Genomic DNA, 19,183 nt, shown 5'->3' with positions numbered 1-19,183 from the left:
CCAGAAAGACCTAGAAAAATTTACATGTGATTAATTGGGTTTAAATAAATAAGTGGGTGAAAAACATAAGGCAATTGTAGGCAAAATAATTTAGCTGTAAGATGGAAATGTAAAGCAATGTATACAGAAGTTAATTTAACTAGTTTTTTATGTTTCTAGCCTACCCAACAAAGGAGAGTCAAAAGATCCTTATCTGAATTTTTATTATAATAACATATTTTTAAAAAGATACTTAGAATATACTTCTGCCAAAAAACAATTTCTGCTAGGACAGGGTCTAGTCCAAACCATCAGTCATGCAAGTGATTTGTGTAGACAGCTAACCATGGAGAGAATAAGCTATCGTAGCAGTGAACCAAGGACTGTACTTCTTGTACCATGCATTTTCTTTAGTATATTAATAGAGATTTGTTGAGAAAATGATTTGGGGTAGGGGTGGTAAATAAACTTGGCAAATATATTTAACACTCAAGTAAATTCCTATAATGTTTAATTTCTCAGACGTTTCAATATGCTAATGGCTGCCGAACTAATCTCCAAAAGAATGTAATATTTGGCATTCTTAAATAGATCAGAAGAGATAACTCATTTATCATCACACATTTTATGTGATTAGTGTCATATTGTATACACTCTGGGAAATGTTCAACTCATTCATTTCAATATGCCAAGGTTAAATGATAACTCCCTGAATCATCATTCCCATTTACTCATTTCTTTCACTTAGCAATATTACCATTAAACCAGTATTCTCTAACTTCGCCCAGGCAAAAGAATCATCTGGAGTTATTTTTAATTTTATTATGTTAATCACCACACATTACATCATTAGTTTTTGATGTAGTGTTCCATGATTCACTGTCTGCGTATAACACCCAGTGCTCCATTCAGTACATGCCCTCTTTAATACCCATCACCAGGCTAACCCATCCCCCCACCCCCCTCCCCTCTAGAACCTTCATTTTGTTTCTCAGAGTCCATTGTCTCTCATGGTTCCTCTCCCCCTCCGATTTCCCCCCCTTCATTTTTCCCTTCCTGCTATCTTCTTCTTCTTCTTTTTTTTTAACATATAATGTATTATTTGTTTCAGAGGTACAGGTCTGTGATTCAACAGTCTTACACAATTCACAGTGCTCACCATAGCACATACCCCCTCCAATGTCTATCACCCAGCCACCCCATCCCTTCCACCTCCCACCATGCCAGCAACCCTCAGTTTGTTTCCTGAGATTAAGAATTCCTCATATCAGTGAGATCATATGATATATGTCTTTCTTTGATTGACTTATTTCGCTCAGCATAATACCCTCCAGTTCCATCCACGTCGTTGCAAATGGCAAGATTTCATTCCTTTTGATGGCTGCATAATATTCCATTGTGTATATGTATGTATGTATGTATGTATATATATATATCCATATATATATTTATCCATTCATCTGTCAATGGACATCTTGGCTCTTTCCATAGTTTGGCTATTGTGGACATTGCTGCTATAAACACTGGGGTGCACGTACCCCTTCGGATCACTGCATTTGTATCTTTGGGGTAAATACTCAGTAGTGCAATTGCTGGGTCATATGGTAGCTCTATTTTCAACTTCTTGAGGAACCTCCATACTGTTTTCCAGAGTGGCTACACCAGCTTGCATTCCCACCAACAGTGTAGGAGGGTTCCCCTTTTGGAGTTATTCGTTAAACTACAAATTCCTGGATCATATAACTAGCCCTAATTGACTCGATCTCATGAGAAAAGCCTAAGGTTCTGCCGTTTATCAAGTGCCCAGATGACTATTATACATCTTCATTCATTGATTCAACTAGTTGAGTGATTAAGAAGTCTCAAGCATTGTTCTATGTGCTAGGGACAGAGCAATAAATTAATGCGAAAGACAAATTTCCTGTTCTCATGCAGATATGGGGAGATAAAGAATAAAAGAAAGTTAATAATCAAGATTATTTTCTTTATAACATTTATCATAAGCCAAAATTAAGAAAAGTGAATAGAGAAGCTATTTTGGATTGGGTAGACAGTAAAGGCCTTTCTGAGAAGGTAACCTTTTTTTTTTTTTTTTTTTTTATTATTTATTTGAGAGAGAGAGAATGAGAGAGACAGCACATGAGAGGGGGGAGGGTCAGAGGGAGAAGCAGACTCCCCGCCGAGCAGGGAGCCCGATGTGGGACTCGATCCAGGGACTCCAGGATCATGACCTGAGCCGAAGGCAGTCGCTTAACCAACTGAGCCACCCAGGCGCCCCGAGAAGGTAACCTTTATGATGAGACTTGCATGTAAAGGAGACAGACATGTGAGGATCTTGAAGAGGACTGATCAGGGCAGAGAAGTAGCCATGCAAAGGCCTTAAGATGGGAATAAGCTTGGCATGTTTAGGAAATATCAATGTGGCTAAAGCATAATGAGGAAGAAAGTGGTTTTAAAAAAAAGTCCTCAAACTAGGTAGCAGATACATGCTGTAGTATTGCAGACCATGGTAAAGAGTGTAAATTTTACTATGAAAGTGAGGTGACACAATTGGAAGGTTTTAAAAGCAGTAAGAGAGGTCTGATTAACTTTTTAGTTAATGGCTGAAGAATGCACTGTGGGGGGAGGAAGAGCAGAAACAGGGAAGCAATTAGGAGTCTACTGCAGGAATCTTAGGAAGACACAGTAATAGGGGTGAATCCATGGTGGAGAGAGTGATGAGATCTTCCAGAGGAGAATTCTTGAGCTTGTCTTCAGAGGTCATGTCCATGTTACTCTAAATTTATAGTTTCTTTCATTCATTTATTTACTCAATAAAATTTTTTGAGCACCTTCTACATGTGAAATACTATTCTAATTACTAGAAATGTAGTAGCAAAATCCCTGCCATCAAAGAGCTTACATGATCAAAGAGCAACATATTTGTCAAGAGTGATGAGTTCTAAAACCAAAAAGCAGAATAAGAGAATGGAGAGGATTAGTAGGGGGATGGTTTGTGTGCTAGTTTAGATACTGAGTCTAAAAAAGGTCTCTCAGATAAGGTGGTATTTGACCAGAAACTTGAAGTGAGGCATCTAGCCATACAAATACCTGCAGGAAGAACATTCCAGGCAGAGGGAATGGTTAATGCAAAGAACCTGAAGCAGGTGCAGGTTGGCATGTTCAGTGAACAGCAAGGAGGCCAGGTTACCAAAGGGAATAGGGTAAAAGTGATAAGAGATGGATATGTGGGGCGCCATGTGGAACACAAAGGACTTTGGGTTTTAACTCTGAGTGAGCAAGGAAGCCATTGGAAGGTTCTGATTTATGCTTTAACATGATCACTCTAGCTGTTGTCTGGAAATAGACTGCAGGAGGCAGGTGAGGACGTAGGACACAGAAGGCTTTTGCAATGGTACAAGAAAAGGGGATGGTAGTTTGGATCAGGTCAGAAGTACCAGAGCTGCTGAGTAGTGGTCAGAGGCTGGTTTCACAAGGTTAGCACACCGACTGACTGGAGATGGTGGGGGTGGGGTGGGGAGAAACGAGTCAAAGGTTTTTCCAAGAGCAATTAGAAGTTCCTGAGCTGTGGGTGTCTGGGAGAAGAGTGATGATGGTGATGATGAATGGAGTGGGAGAGGAGGCACACTGTGACAGCTGTGCAGCTGTCCTGGAGCAAATGCGAGGCACAGTGAAAAGAGAACACAGGATCTGGAAGCAGATAGAGCTCAGGTGCGATCCTAGCTCTATATTCGCTATTCGTGTAACTCTGCAAAAATGCTTCAATTTCTGGGGCGCCTGGGTGGCTCAGTTGGTTAAGCGACTGCCTTCGGCTCAGGACATGATCCTGGAGTCCTGGGATTGAGTCCCACATCAGGCTCCCTGCTCAGCAGGGAGTCTGCTTCTCCCTCTGACCCTCCTCCCTCTCATGCTCTCTGTCTTTCATTGTCTCTCTCGCAAATAAATAAAATCTTAAAAAAAAAAAAAAAAAAATTATAAAAAATGCTTCAATTTCTTAGCCTTAATTTACCATCTATGCAACAGGAACACCACAGAAATTATTGTGAGGATTACAGATGATAGATACTCATTAAATGGTAACTATTAAGAAAATTGAGAAGAGCCATGGAATGATCCTTAAGAAAAATAAAAAAAACTATAGTGCTGCAAATAATCATGATTAAATTAGAATTTAGGTAGCTGGGGATATTTTTTAGAACTTTAAACGTTTTGCAGTACAACATACTTAGAAGAATACAAAAGTAATGTGGGTGAATACTTAGACTAATATACACATTGATTAAAATTGTACAGTCACGTGATATTAATAGTTTAAGTAACTCGTCTTATTTTGAAATTTGATAAATTGATAATTTGGACTAAATATGCATTACCATATGATTTGGGATTTTTTGATAAAATAATTACAATAGTAATTGTCCAGGAGTGTCTGTATTACATTCCCAGTACAAGTTTATTAATGACTCCTATTCAAATAAGCAATAACTTAATTAAGTTTTAAAAACAAATAAAGCTATGTTGGATACTGTAAGAAATAAAATAATGAGAATAAGGTATTTCCTGACATTAAGAAGCTCACAAACTAGTTGAAGAGTCAAATTCAACTTAAGAAACTAAAAAAGAATGGTAGTAATAATGGGATTTCATGTTTAATAACATTTTACAGTTTTTGAAATGTTTTCACATATTTCATTTGATTCCCATGATAACTCTGTGATACAGGTAGGACATATATAAAGAAGCTAAAGCTAAGTTAGGTTCAATGGTTCGGCCAGGGTGTAATGAGAGTAAATTTCAAAGACTGGCTTGAACCTGGATTCTGATTTTCTATTACATCATGCTGATCATAAAATGTAGGTATAAGAATGAATATTAATAACATAGTTAACTCTTCATTATCCAGGAAAATATATTAGGAAATAACAAAAGGTATGTATGAAATAATTAAATTACAAATCAGCAAAATAATGTGTGGAACTAACAGTGATCATTAAAAACACCACTTATGGGCCACCTGGGTGGCTCAGTCAGTTAAGCATCTGCCTTCAGCTGTGGTCATGATTCCAGGGTCCTGGGATCAAGTCCTGCATTGGGCTCCTTGCTCAGCGGGGAGCCTGCTTCTCCCTCTCCCTCTGCTTCCCCTGCTTGTGCCCTCTCTCTCTCTCTGACAAATAAATAAATAAAATCTTAAAAAAAACAAAAAAAAACCTCTCACCACATATCCCACTAAGACACACTGCCTCTTGATCTCTTTTTTTAACAGGCTAAAAGCCTCTGCTTGGCAACAGTATCTAGCAAGATTAATACCGTTTATATTATATCTATTTTTAGTTTATTCTCTATTTATAGAGTAGTAAGCATGCTGGTATTTCATTTAGTGATAAAGTCCCTTTCAGTGATTCAATTTAAGAAAAAAATATTAAACACAAAGATGATACATAAAAATGGAAAGATTATAAAGGCAGTCTCTAAATGACTCAATTTAGGGAACATGTCCTACTGTCATCATACCAAATCTGCACAGCAACCCTGTGAGGAAGAATTTTTCCCACGTTCCAGAAGAAACTAGCCCAGAGAAAGCTGAAATGATTTGTCTAAGGTGGCAGAGCTAATAACCTGTGGTACAGCCTTTAGTGCTGTTGTTAAGGGTCCAAAGAAGGGGAGGAGCAACATGGATCGAGGCAGTATGAGCTTTAAGCAGAACTTTTAAAAACCTTAAAAATCACGGAGAACTCAAAATCGCAGGAGCAGAATAAACATGGCACATGTCTGGGATGGTTTGCTTAGAAGGCTTGGGTCATATTAGCAAAAGTCTTTGGAGTCTAAAGCAGATGAAAAACAACTGAAATTCTCTACATAGAAGTCTAAAAACGGGGGCGCCTGGGTGGCTCAGTTGGTTAAGCATCTGCCTTCTGCTCAAGTCATGATCCCACGGTCCTGAGATCGAGCCCCGCCTTGGGCTCCCTGCTCAGCGGGAAGCCTGCTTCTCCCTCATCCACTCCCCCTGCTTGTGTTCCCTCTCTGTGTCTCTCTCTCTGTGAAATAAATAAATAAAATCTTCAAAAAAAAAAAGTCTAACAACAAAAGCAGTGTTTTAGGCAAGGAAACAAGGGCAATATGCAAAATGAAATGAATGTCAGAGTTATTAGAGACAGGCAGGCATAATCGTTATTAGACCACTGTAATGTGTCCATATGCTAACAACCACCTCGAACATGTCTCTAGGATTATTATCATTAATTCAACTGATACTCTGAATGCCTACTGTATGTCAGGTACTGTGCTAGGCACTACACATACCGAAGGAGTTACCCTTTCTTCTCAAGAAGTTGGGAGAGGAATTATACAATTATGAAACAATAAAAATAATTGTTACAGTATAGGTACAAATATTGTGGGAATCAAAAAGGAAAGAAAACAAAATAAAGCAGTCAAGAATGGTATCAAGGAAATAACTGAGCTAAATCTTGAAGGATGGATAGTTTATCAAAAAGCAGAAGGGTGAGAGAAATGGAGAAGGGGAGACATTCTATTTTTTTTTTTAAAGATTTTATTTATTTGAGAGAGAGAGAATGAGAGAGAGCACATGAGAGGGGGGAGGGTCAGAGGGAGAAGCAGACTCCTTGCCGAGCAGGGAGCCCGATGCGGGACTCGATCCTGGGACTCCAGGATCATGAACTGAGCCGAAGGCAGTCACTTAACCAACTGAGCCACCCAGGCGCCCCAAGGGGAGACATTCTAAACAGAGGGATTAACAGGACATGGCTAATGGAGAAGTTCTAGAGATATAAAAGGAATAATTATACCTAATAATATACCTTTATATAATGCCAGGTATGAATTACAACCAATATATAATGATATATAACATAACATTATATATTAGTCTGTAGTTATCATACCTACAAATACATTGTACCTAATATATAACATACACTTAAACTGACAGGAACAAAGAATCTGTCATTGACCAAAAAAAAGTGGGTAATAAGAACCAGTCAGCATATGCGTTTCCAACTTTTGATTCTTCCCCTTCCCTCATTCACGAAATCCAGTCCATTGTGGCTTCTATACCCACCTCTTCTTTTCCACCGCACTGCCATCATTTAGATTCTTGTCCTTTCCAGCCTGGACCATTGAAATAGCTCAATTATTCTCCCTGTCACCAAATCTCCCACCTTCAAACAATCCTGTATTTTCCTTCATATTAATAATCCTAAAATTCTGCCTTTATTAGATTGCTTCACTGCTTAAAAAACAAAACACTTTCAAAGGTCTCCAATGACAGTGCCAGGAGTCCCCAACCATTTTGTGAAGACATGATCATTCTCACTTACTTATATCCAGACGTCACATGTGGGTGCTGGTTCAAGTTCCTCTAAGGAAAGGAAAGGACTGTCTTTGTAGGTTCTGCCTCCATCCCTACTGTGAATTCTCAGGCTGGGCTTAGGGGTGCTGGTGGTAGCAGAGGCTAATGGACTCAACACCTGTAGTAGACACTGGTTTACTTGTTTGGATCTCTTGGCTTACAGGAGGAACTCCAAAAACCTCATCCTGTCTTTCAAGTCTTTTATAATCTAGCACTAGCTTACTTCTAACCTTATCATTTGCTGGGGCTTAAACTCACGACCCTGAGATCAAGACCTGAGCTGAGATCAAGAGTTGGACGCTTAACCAACTGAGCCATCCAGGCATGCCATAGACCCATGTATCTTTGATTACATCAGTTTTTCATTGAAAATTTCCTTTTCTTTCTTTCCTACTTATCTGAGTTCTACGTCCTTTAAAGGGCCAACTCAACTGCTTCTTTGTGTAGGCCTACCCTGAGATTTAATTTTCTATCAGCTTTAACCTTCCTCTGAATTATTGGGCATATACTGCCTTGTATTATCTTTTCATTAATCAACCTATTAATTCAAAGAATATTTACTAAGCACCTGTGTCAATATTATATGCTAGGCAGGGGCACCTGGTGGCTCAGTCGTTAAGCATCTGCCTTCGGCTCAGGTCATGATCCCGGGGTCCTGGGATCAAGCCCCGCATCGGGCTCCTTACTCAGCGGGAAGCCTGCTTCTCCCTCTCCCACTCCCCTTGCTTGTGTTCTTTCTCTCGCTGTGTCTCTGTCAAATAAATAAATAAAATCTTAAAAAAAAAAATACTATATGCTAGGCACTTGGGGATACAAAAAGAACAGAACACAGTAGCTACCCTTGGGGATTTATAGCACATATGGGTAAAACAATTACATCATGGTGATTAAAGCACTATATAGTAGAGATATAGACAAAGAGATATGGGAGTGTGTAAAATACATTACATTCCCTGAAGAATGTAATGGAGAAGCCATCAAGGGAGAAGTGAAGTTTGAACTCAGACTGTTCAGCTGGAATGTTCTAGATCATGAAGGCACATGTATGACCTGCTAAGCATAACAGACTTTATTCTGCAGGCAATGGGGAGACAATAGTGTTTTAAATGGGAGAGTAAAAGGATGAGATATATATTTGAGAAAAATTCCTCTGGTAGCTACTATAAGGATGGCTTTAGGAGGCTAGACAAGAAGCAACAAGGAACTATCCTGAACTAACGTAGTAGCAATGAGGATAGGGAGAGGGGACAGATTTGAGAAATATTTGGGAGACCAAAGGGTCAACAATTGGTGAAAGAGAGGGAAAGAAAGGGATTGGGGGAATGTTTTAGTACAGCGAGGGGAAAGAGCCAATATAGAAAACACAGGAGAGAGGAGGCAAGAAAAGCTCTAGAGCGCAGGCGTACAGATGAGTATTACATAAGAAAGAAGAAGGTAAAGGATAGGTGTCAATATGGATGTTGGGAAGAGGCATTTTGGAATTATAGTTTACTCTGAGAAGTAGAAGTTCAGTCATGTGCTGAATATAAGAGAATGGAGGATTGGGAGCTTAACAAACATTTTAAGTTTTGTGAAAAACTTAAGAGAAAGGAGGATAACTAGGATTACTTAGAAGAATGTCTGAATAGTGTTAACAGTACAGTTGAAGTTGGAAATGAATTTTTGGTGGCACCAATTTTCATAGCTGTGAGATAACCACCCCCGTGGCCCTACCCGAGCAACACAGCTATCAAGATTGAGAGGAAAAAGTAAACGAAAAACGAAAAAAGTTTTTTAAAGAAAAGAGAACTAGAGGAGGCCCAGTAAGTCAATCCAGGGGTGGGGGTTGGGGGGTGGGCAGGGTCAGGGTCCTATCTGCCATTTTAAGTGCTTTGAGGGCAAGAACTTTGTATTAGTGTTGCTGTGACAATTATAGCTCTTTGTAACATAGCAGTATCTTGTACATGCTATAAAATACTCAATACATGCTTGTTAATTGACTGATGATGAACTGATTTCAAAGAAAAATACTCAGAGATAGAAATTCAGGACGAGTTTCAATAAAAAGTTAATAATGGAAATAAAAAATTTAAAGACATCATCAAAACACAGAGTTGAAGATAAAAGGATAAACTTCCCTAGAAGTCAGTGTAAAGAGAGAGGAACTGAGATCAGGTCCTGGAAATAATAGTTAATAGAACAAAGTGCAAACAGAAGGAAACAGAAAAAATCATTGAAAGAACTATGACTGCAATGCTGTCATGCCAATTTTCCCCAAAAAAACTAGACACCTTTTAGGTAAGAAAGGTGGGAAGTAGTAAAAAGGCAGAGTCAATGGGAGCAGAGAACACTATACACAAATCCTGAGAAAGTTTATGAGAGTTCATTTAGCAATCTTCCTTCGGATCCATCAGACTTGGCCTGAAGAAAAGGTGGCAAGACAACAGCAGCCAGCAGGCAAGGAGCTGAAGTTGGAGTAGACCAAGAACCAGGGCCAGTCGTGAGTCTTATCTACAGGGGCCCACTGTAGTGCAGGGAAGGGGACAGCCTGACGTTGGTAGACGTGAAACTGATGGCACTGGGGGACAATCTCACCAAGAAATAATCCTTACTTAGGATTTGGGGATAGTCGCAAACATTCAAGAAGACTGTTGATACCTTATATCCTTCTTTGGCATTGTGGATGACCCAAATTATTTTTCATGAACTGTAGAAAAATATATTTCATGTTTCCTTCACTTTATATATTTCTGTATTTCCCTCTCACCCTCCCTCCCTTCCTTCCAAGAGTTGGACACTCAACTGACTGAGCCACCCAGGTTTCCTTCACTTTAAAAGATGGTTTTGGAAGAAGAGGCCTAACCACCATATAGACCACCTCCTTAATAAGGAGGGTAGGAAATTGACCTTAATACCCAAATTCTAAGGAGCTAAAGCTTTGTATTATGTGGACTAAGAGCATACAATAAACATTTCTGATATTTTAAGAACCTATATTGATTTCATGTCATGGTCAAAGGTTAATTGCTTAAATTTAACATTTTCTAAAGTTTCAAACATAGAGAAGTTAAAATGGAAACAACTGCTGTAACTGTTGTATATTTAAATTTTAAAAAGCATTTTTAGTCTGTATGTGAATATACACATGCACACAAACAGGTTTTGATTATTAATGTGTCATGATCTTCCATAATTTAAAAAATACATAAATGTAACCTTACAGTATATAACCTTTTGAGACTGGCTTCTTTCATTGAGCATAAGGCCTTGGAGATTCATGCAAGTTTTGCATGTATTGGTACTTAGTCCCTTTATTTAAAAGCTTTTAGAGATATGATTTACATATCATATAATTCACCCACTAAGTGTTCAATTCAATGTTGAATATATTTGCTTTGTTGTGCAACTGTCATCACAATCTAATTTTACATTTTGGTCCCCATACCCATTAGCAGTCAATCTCCATCTCACTCCCCCACCTTACCCAGTCCAAAGCAACAACTAACCGACTTTCTGTTTCCTAAATTTGCCTATTCCAGACATCTCATATAAACGAAATTATATGTGGTCTTTTGTGACTGGCTTCTTTCACTTCACATGTTTTCAAGGTTCATCCATATTGTAGGATGTATCAGTACTTCATCTGATTTTTATTGACAAATAATATTCTGTTATGTGGATATATCACATTTCACTTTTAGTGAAATTAGTAGACATTTGGGTTATTTCTCTCTTTTTGGCTATTGTGAATAATGCTGCTATGAACATTCCCATACAAGTTTTTATGTGGACATATATTCTCATTTCTTTTGGGTATATATCTAAGAATAGAATCACTGAGTCACATGGTAACTCTAGTTCTATTTCTAACTTTCTGAGGAACTGCCAATCTATTTTCCCAAGTGGTTACACCATTTTATGTTCCCACCATAAGTATATGAGTGCTTCAATCTTTCCATACCCTTGTCAACACTTGTTATTGTCCATCCTTTTTTTTTTAGATTTTTTTTTTTTAATTTTATTTATTTGACATAGAGACAGAGAGAGAGAGGGAACACAAGCAGGGAGAGTAGGAGAGGGAGAAGCAGGCTTCCAGCTGAGCAGGGAGCCCAATGCGGGGCTCGATCCCAGGACGCTGGGATCATGACCTGAGCTGAAGGCAGACGCTTAACCGTCTGAGCCACCCAGGCGCCCCTGTCCATCTTTTTATTAGAGCCATCCTCATGGATGCGAAGTGGTATCTCACTGTGGTTTTGATGTCCATTTCCCTGATGACTAATGATGCTGAATAGCTTTATATGTGCTTATTGGCACTTTCTCTCCTCATCTCCATCTGGAAAGCTTTTGCCTCTTTTTCCTCCCATAAATTTGAGGAACAAGTCCTGTGCCATCTTTCCCTGACAGATCTCCCACAGAGCCCAGGCCTCACTTGCACCTAACTGTTCACTGGATCCAGGGGCCATTTGGCTCAAATAAGGCAGATACAGGCTGGAATCAGGAACAGAGGGATAGTGAGATTTCACCTTCCCAGAACCTGCTCTGAAAAGTACGTTCTGTTTACAGACTAATACTAAAAACATTCAAATCCTGGCAAATAGTTCAAAAATTTAAAAAGCCTCTGTTGGGGCGCCTGGGTGGCTCAGTCGTTGAGCATCTGCCTTCGGCTCGGGTCATGGTCCCAGGGTCCTGGGATCGAGCCCCGCATCGGGCTCCCTGCTCCGCGGGAAGCCTGCTTCTCCCTCTCCCACTCCCCATGCTTGTGTTCCCTCTCTCACTGTGTCTCTCTCTCTGTCAAATAAATAAATAAAATCTTTAAAAAAAATAAAAATAAAAAAAATAAAAGCCTCTGTTAAGTCCAAATATCTGTGGGTTCTATCATTTTCAACTACTGCCCTTAATGTTAAGCTCTGAGAAATAAGGAAGATCTTAATGTTACTTGGACTTAAAGGATATTGACTAGATGGATGAATGAATCGTAATATAACTATGTTACATAAAAGAAGTCAGACAAAAGAGAGTATATTCTCTATTATTCTATTCATATAGAATTCTAGGAAAATGCAAACTAATGTACAGTAACAGAAAGCAGATCAGTGGTTGCCTGGAGACCAGGGAATTAGGTGAGTGGGTTACAAAAGGGTACAAGGAAACTTTTGGAGGCAATGAAAATGTTCATTATCTTGATTATGATAACTGTTTCAGGAGTATATACAGATGTCAAAACTCATCAAAATGTACACTTTAAATATGTGCAATCTATTTTATATCAATTATACTTCAATAAAACTTTAAAAGAAATATTGGTTGGGGAAAATATTTGCAATTTAAATCACAAAGAACTAATATCCCTAAATATAAGGAACATCTAAATATAAAGAAAAACACCAACAGGTTTTAAGAGGTATGAACAGAAAGTCACTGAGCTTTTGTATGAAATTTTCCATAGTAAAATATAGATAATTATCAAAAAAATATTAAAACACTATCCCTAGCCCTCATATAATTCACAATATGGTTGAAGAGATATGAATATAATTACGAGCCACTGCAAGTTCAGAACATACTGCAAAATGTAATGTGCTGATATGGATTGATGCAATAATCAAAGTGGGGGTAGAGGATCAGGCAAGTCATCTTGGTCTTGGGATGATAGGAGTCTGTACAATTTTTTGTGGTACACAGGAAGTAGGCAGAGGAGAAAGGAGTTCAATGAAAAATATATGAACAAAGGCAATGTGACCGCGGGGGAAATAAAGACAGCTTTTGAAAAGGACTCTTACTATAGGTTCACCATTCTTAATACAACCATTGAAATCTCCTGTCACCAGAAAGCTAGATGTTGCAGTGGAAGGAACCCACAGGAAAGGAAAGGAAAGGAAATTAATTCACTATGTGAGGGTATGGAATGGATCAAAATCATTTACACTATTTATGCAACCATATTCAATCTTGACCATGTCTTTGCTCTACTTATATTAGTACTTTTCTCTAAACAGACTTATGTTTTTACCTAGCTTCATTCTAAGATCCATGAAAATACAATTTTTTCTAATACACTAAAATAAACACCTCTTTCATACATCCAGTAGTATATATATTCTTAAAAGCTGTATTAAGAGGGCGCCTGGGTGGCTCAGGTCATGATCTCCCGGTCCTGGGATCGAGTCCTGCATCGGGCTCCCTGCTCATCCGGGAGTCTGCTTCTCCCTCTCGCTCTTTTTCTCCCCCTGCTTGTGCTCTCATTGTCTCTCTCTCTCTCAAATAATCTTATTTTTTAAAAAAGTTATATTAAGATTCTTTCACTTACTCCATATGCCCATCATTAACACTCAGTCTTTAATGAAGCCTCTATTCCTATCTCACTGAGAAGTATACATCTCCCTAGGAATTTCAGAAGCAGAGGGCTAGTAAAGGATTGTCAGAGTTAACCAGGTTCATTGCTTGTTCAGATCTCTCAATTTTCAGCATCATTTGAAAGAGTATTTTACATGTGGAAATATTCTACACCAAATTTTAAAAAACCTAACACATGAAAAGATAGAAGCAGCAATTAACTTCCAATTAATTTTGAGAAATACAAAAAACAAAAGAAATAGAACCTAAGAAGAACTAGTAACTACTGAGACCCCAGAGCAATAAATAATTGTGTGACTGTTTAAAGTAGAGGGACAGTGTGGTGTGGTGAGAAGAAAAAAGGCTTTCGAGTCACAGAGACCCTTGTCTGAGTTCCGTGTCTACCACTTATACAGCCTACCTAATTTCTTGGCACCGAACTTTCCTCATCTCTGCAATGGGGATAATGGTCACCTGTCCTGGTTGTTGTGAGGATTAAATAAACCAATATTTGTAATATGCCTGGCACACCCCAGGTACTCAACAATTACTACTACAATGTTGATGACATTTTGTAATGTAAAGTCATTTCCTCTTTCCACCTGGCAAAACCAAGACATGCTAAATTCTTTAAAGCTTATCAGCTTACAATCTATTTTGTAACTTATGCCAAATGTCTAAATTCAGTCTGAAATGTGAAACTGTATTTTGCAATATGCTACAACTACACTTAATATTTTTATAATCCTAAACTAAATGTTGCTTTGAGTATAGAATATAAGAATATTAAGAATATAAGAATATTAAGCAGTATGCATGTATATATATATTTTGGAGAAATTTTATCTTTATAGCATTAAATGAGTTCTAATCTGGTATGTCCCCTATGGGGCAAAAGCAGTAGATGGTACACAGAGGGTTGGACACAAAGCAAGGAAAATTGGGGAAAGATTCTAGAAAAAAAAAGATTCTAAAGAGTATTGAAATTCAGGGAGATGTTCCTTCTGACAATGATGGAATATTAGGGGCTGGGAAGGGAGGCAGAAAAACATGTCTCACTGAATCATATTTAAGGAAAACTCTTCACTCTCATATTTTAAAACAGCAGATCTGAATTTTTGTTAGCTAGGTTGGTAAAAACCCCACTGAATAGTTAAAAGGGCACACCCAAAAAAAACTTTTACATCTTTACTACAGAAAATATATTTTTTAAATTTTATATTTTTAATTTAATTTAATTTAATTAATTTTTTTAAAGATTTTATTTATTTATTTGACAGAGAGAGACACAGCGAGAGAGGGAACAGAAGCAGGGGGAGTGGGAGAGGGAGAAGCAGGCTTCCCGCCTAGCAGGCAGCCCGATGCGGGGCTCAATCCCAGGATCCTGAGATCAGGACCTGAGCTGAAGGCAGACACTTAACGACGAAGCCACCCAGGCGCCCCTGATTTTTAATTTTAAGTAGACTCCACACCCACCATGTGGCTTGAACTCACAACCCTGAAATCAAGAGTCACACACTCTACCAGCTGAGCCAGCCAAGAGCTTCCTGAAAAAATATATATATTTTTTAATCAATACCAAGAAACTCTTTGTCTACTTCAACCTATTTCAATGTTAGTCAGTAAAAGAAAGTAGTCCTATCACCTTCTTTAGAACATAAGCTTCATGGGTAACAAGCAGAACTAATAGCAGTCTAACAGCTTGTGGGTTTTTAATAAAACTAAAACTCTATTTAACACAATTATCTCTCTCATAGTATGTTCTCATACCATTTGGATTACTTGACAGCTAATGTCTGGAGATGCTGTTCAATACCAATACAGGTTTCTTTCTTTTCTGTTACAGGTCTGTTTCTGAAAATTTCCTTAGAATCCTATTTCAAAGGAAGGGTAAATCTTCCAATCTGCTATCTATCAAGTGAAGGTAAATCCAGCAGCTGAAATCTGCCTAATCCATAGACACTATAAGAAGATCTGAGGAGTTAGGGAGAAGATTTGGAATAATTATTCCAGAGAAATACTTTAACAAACTCAATAAATATTTAAATAAATGAAAGAATGAAACATTTATACCTGATTAAGTAAATGCAATAAACAGTAACATTCAGTTGCACTGTTCCTATAAAAACCATCACAGATTTGGTAACACATCAATTCCTGGGGACCCATGAACATCAAGATACAAAGTAACTTACTCTTAAAAAAACTATGACATGGCATCAGGGTGTGATGGGAAGCACATAAAATTTAGAAGTCTGAACACTGGCTCTGCTTTACTCACCATGTAGCCCTAGGCAAGTACTTACTGACCACAGCCTTGGTTTCTTTATCTGTAAAAAGGCATTAAACACCCATTATCCCACAGTGAAGAGAAGATGAAATTGATAATCCTTCATTAGGTAGCCTCATCTCTTAGCTCTCTTCACCACATGTCCAATGTGCTAACTACCTTAAATTTTTATTTCCCACATGCGCCAAACCCTCTTCTCATACCTCCTATTGTTTTACTATTACTTATAATCTTTTCCAGACTTCCCTTCAAGAATCAGGTATATCCCAACCTCTGAGATACCTGTCTAGGGTCCCCTCTAGGCAATATTATTATTCTCTCCATCACCAGTTACCCAAAGCTGTTTCTTTTTGTTCTTATTAAACCACTAATCACAATAAGTAAAAGGCAGCTCTTATTTCTGAATGCTGTGTCACACATGTGTTAAGTGCTTTATATTCATTTTCCCATGTAATTCACAACCACCATGTAAAGTAGGTACTGTTATTCCTTTTATCAAAGAGTAAAGTAAGGTTAGAGAAGTTAAATAACTTGCCCAAAGTCACTCAAGTAATAATTAATACAAATTATCACTACTCTTAATTAGTAATAATTAGTAGGACTAATCCCAGTAGGACTGGGATTCAAAGCCAGGTCCCTGGCTCCAAAGCCATTCTGCTGCCTTTGGTGGGGAACTTACACTTTCTGCGCCTTTGTAGCCTTAAGAAAAAAGTCCAACACCTAGCATGACATTTGCACTGAACGTGTGTTTAGTGAACTTAAAAGGCAGAGAAAAAGTCTATTCACTGAATAGCCTCTTATGTGCAATTCACCTGGATTTGGAGATACACAAATGATCTGATAAGGTCTCTATCCTCAAGGACCGACAGTGAGTTGGCTGGGGGAAGAGAGACAAGTTAACAGATGATTGCAATACAGATGTGTTTCATAGGATTTCCACGGGCAGGCTGCTGGGAAAACATAGGATGGGGCACCTAAACTGGACGGGGAAGGAGGAAAACAGTCAAGAAAGATGTTAACGGGGCGCCTGGGTGGCTCAGTCCTTAAGCGTCTGCCTTCAGCTCAGGTCATGCATGATCCCAGCGTCCTGGGATCGAGCCCCACATCGATCGAGCTCCCTGCTCAGTGGGAAGCCTGCTTCTCCCTCTCCCTCTACTGCTCCCTCTGCTTGTGCGCTTGCACTCGTGTGCTCGCTCTCTCAAATAAATAAAATTAAAAAAAAAAAAAAGGTGTTAGGAAGTCTGAGTTTCTGCTTTTCCCTTCAAAACTAATTAAGCAGGGTTATACTAGATTGACATTTAGTAGCTAGCATGGCAGGGATTAATGTACTTCTTAAAATTAGATTATGTCTATATTCATATTTCTATTTTATCTCAAATTACCTGTCTTAGTTCAAATAAATCTCACCTTTGAGAGAACACATTTTAAAGAAGGATTTGCTTTCTAAATATGTTCCATTTATATGACAGTATGTATTTTTCTCTCCTCACAGATACAGACAGAAAAACATGAAAAAAAGCAACTGGTTACAAAACTGGCTAGTGTTAGAAGTGCTTGCCACAAAACCACAATCAATTTAGATTTTTAACTCAGAAGAACAGGGGCTAAAACTTATTACGTTTTAAGCAACTGCTCCCAAAACAACATCTATCCTCAAAAATGTCATAATCCTAAAAAACAAACCAAAAAAACAACAAAAAAAAAACTTTTTAAGTTTTCCCCATGTTTCCCTCCTTCCCCTCTAATTTAACCCTACGATAAAGAAAATACAATTTAGATAATATATTCCCATCAGTTGTTCACTTACCAAACAATAGTTCATTCAAGTGGCCACTTTCGGGCTGTCATGGAAAACGCCAAAATAAAAAGCCTTATTAAATTCAAGTTAGATTATATCTGTCACTTCTTTGCCCAAAGCAGTAACTATGGAAGAACATAAATTAAGCCTAGCATGTCACTTATTACAAAGTTGGCTACTATCAAAAAATTTTTACAGCTCTTCTAGGTAGTTGCTAATAGATTAAATGACTTCAACACTGTTGCAATTTGAGTAAAGCAGATTTCACCAAACATGATGGGACCAGTAAAGATGAAATAATAAAACAGAGCAGAGGTGGTGAAGAAAGGAAATAAAAAACCAATGACAAGTGAAAATGAGGTACAGATAGACTTCACTTGTTTGCATTGTGTGAAATTAAGACAACAGTAAAGCCAAAGCCTAAAGGGATTAAAATCTAAGGGCAGCAAACATAAGCAACTAAGAAAGTATTAACTTCAAACACACACAATCAGGAAAATAAAACCTTAACTTCTTTGAGCTAAAGTTGTGGAGAACCAGGTTCAAGTTCAAAGTAGGCTAAACACTTCAACTTATCACCCTTGACTATTCAGCAAAATGAAAATAACCTGGCAAAGACTTTCCATAAAAATCTTATCTCCCCCCGTAAATTCTCTCACTAGAAGGAAAAAATAAAAGGAATTTTTTTTGTAGTCTCTGTAAGTTAGAGATTCTTAAAAATTCATAAAGACAAGAGACAGTAAACAGGAGTTTACAGAAAGTAATTATGATGTGTTACTAGCTATAAAGAAAAGTTAGAGTCATGGAATTAAAAGGAATTTTGAGAGATTATTTATTCTCTTAGCCTATATTCACATACTAGAGAAGTTTTTCGACAATTTATGAAACTCATAGACTTGAAAAATAAAGGGCTTCAAACTACATCTATATTTAATGCAATATTAACTAACATTTTAACTGCACGTTTAAAAATTCAAAACCACAATTCCCCCAGCAAGTGTAACTCTTACCATTTAGAGAAAATAATAGGGATAATCACATTCATCAAACTTACTAAACCTGATGCTATGCTAGTCACCAAAATGATCTATTGTACTTCTTTCATTAAAGAGTTCTTAGACCTTTCGCTACTGAATTAATGTTTAACTGGTAAACTGAGGCAAAATACTGAATAACCTGAGAAGTCACAAGTGCAGAGTCCACTGTACAAAACTACTGAACCATACTCTTCCCCTTTATGTACTTTTCCAGATATAATTTAAACTGTCCCAGCAAAAGGTGCAGTTTAAATTCCGCGTAAATTGACTTTTACTGTGCCTTCCTTTTCGCTTGAAAACTTTTCATATATTGCCACTGATTCAATTTCACCTGTAGGTAATGAACACAGAACTCATTGTGGGGAAAACAAACCAGAATGTGAAAAGAGAGTAGTTAT

At 37.9% G+C, this 19,183-nt stretch overlaps 1 protein-coding gene across 3 annotated transcripts in view; it reads right to left on the bottom strand.

Moving 5' to 3' along the window:
* The window catches only part of SLC12A6 (solute carrier family 12 member 6), an 82,859-nt gene that overhangs the window by 47,425 nt on the left and 16,251 nt on the right, over positions 1-19,183 (bottom strand). The gene's annotated exons all lie outside the window — the stretch shown is intronic.

The sequence above is a fragment of the Phoca vitulina genome, unplaced genomic scaffold (assembly GCF_004348235.1).
Source record: "Phoca vitulina isolate PV1807 unplaced genomic scaffold, GSC_HSeal_1.0 scaffold20, whole genome shotgun sequence".
NCBI lineage: Eukaryota > Metazoa > Chordata > Mammalia > Carnivora > Phocidae > Phoca > Phoca vitulina.
Note: the sequence above shows the minus strand (reverse complement) of the source record. Positions and strands in the feature narration are given on the sequence as shown.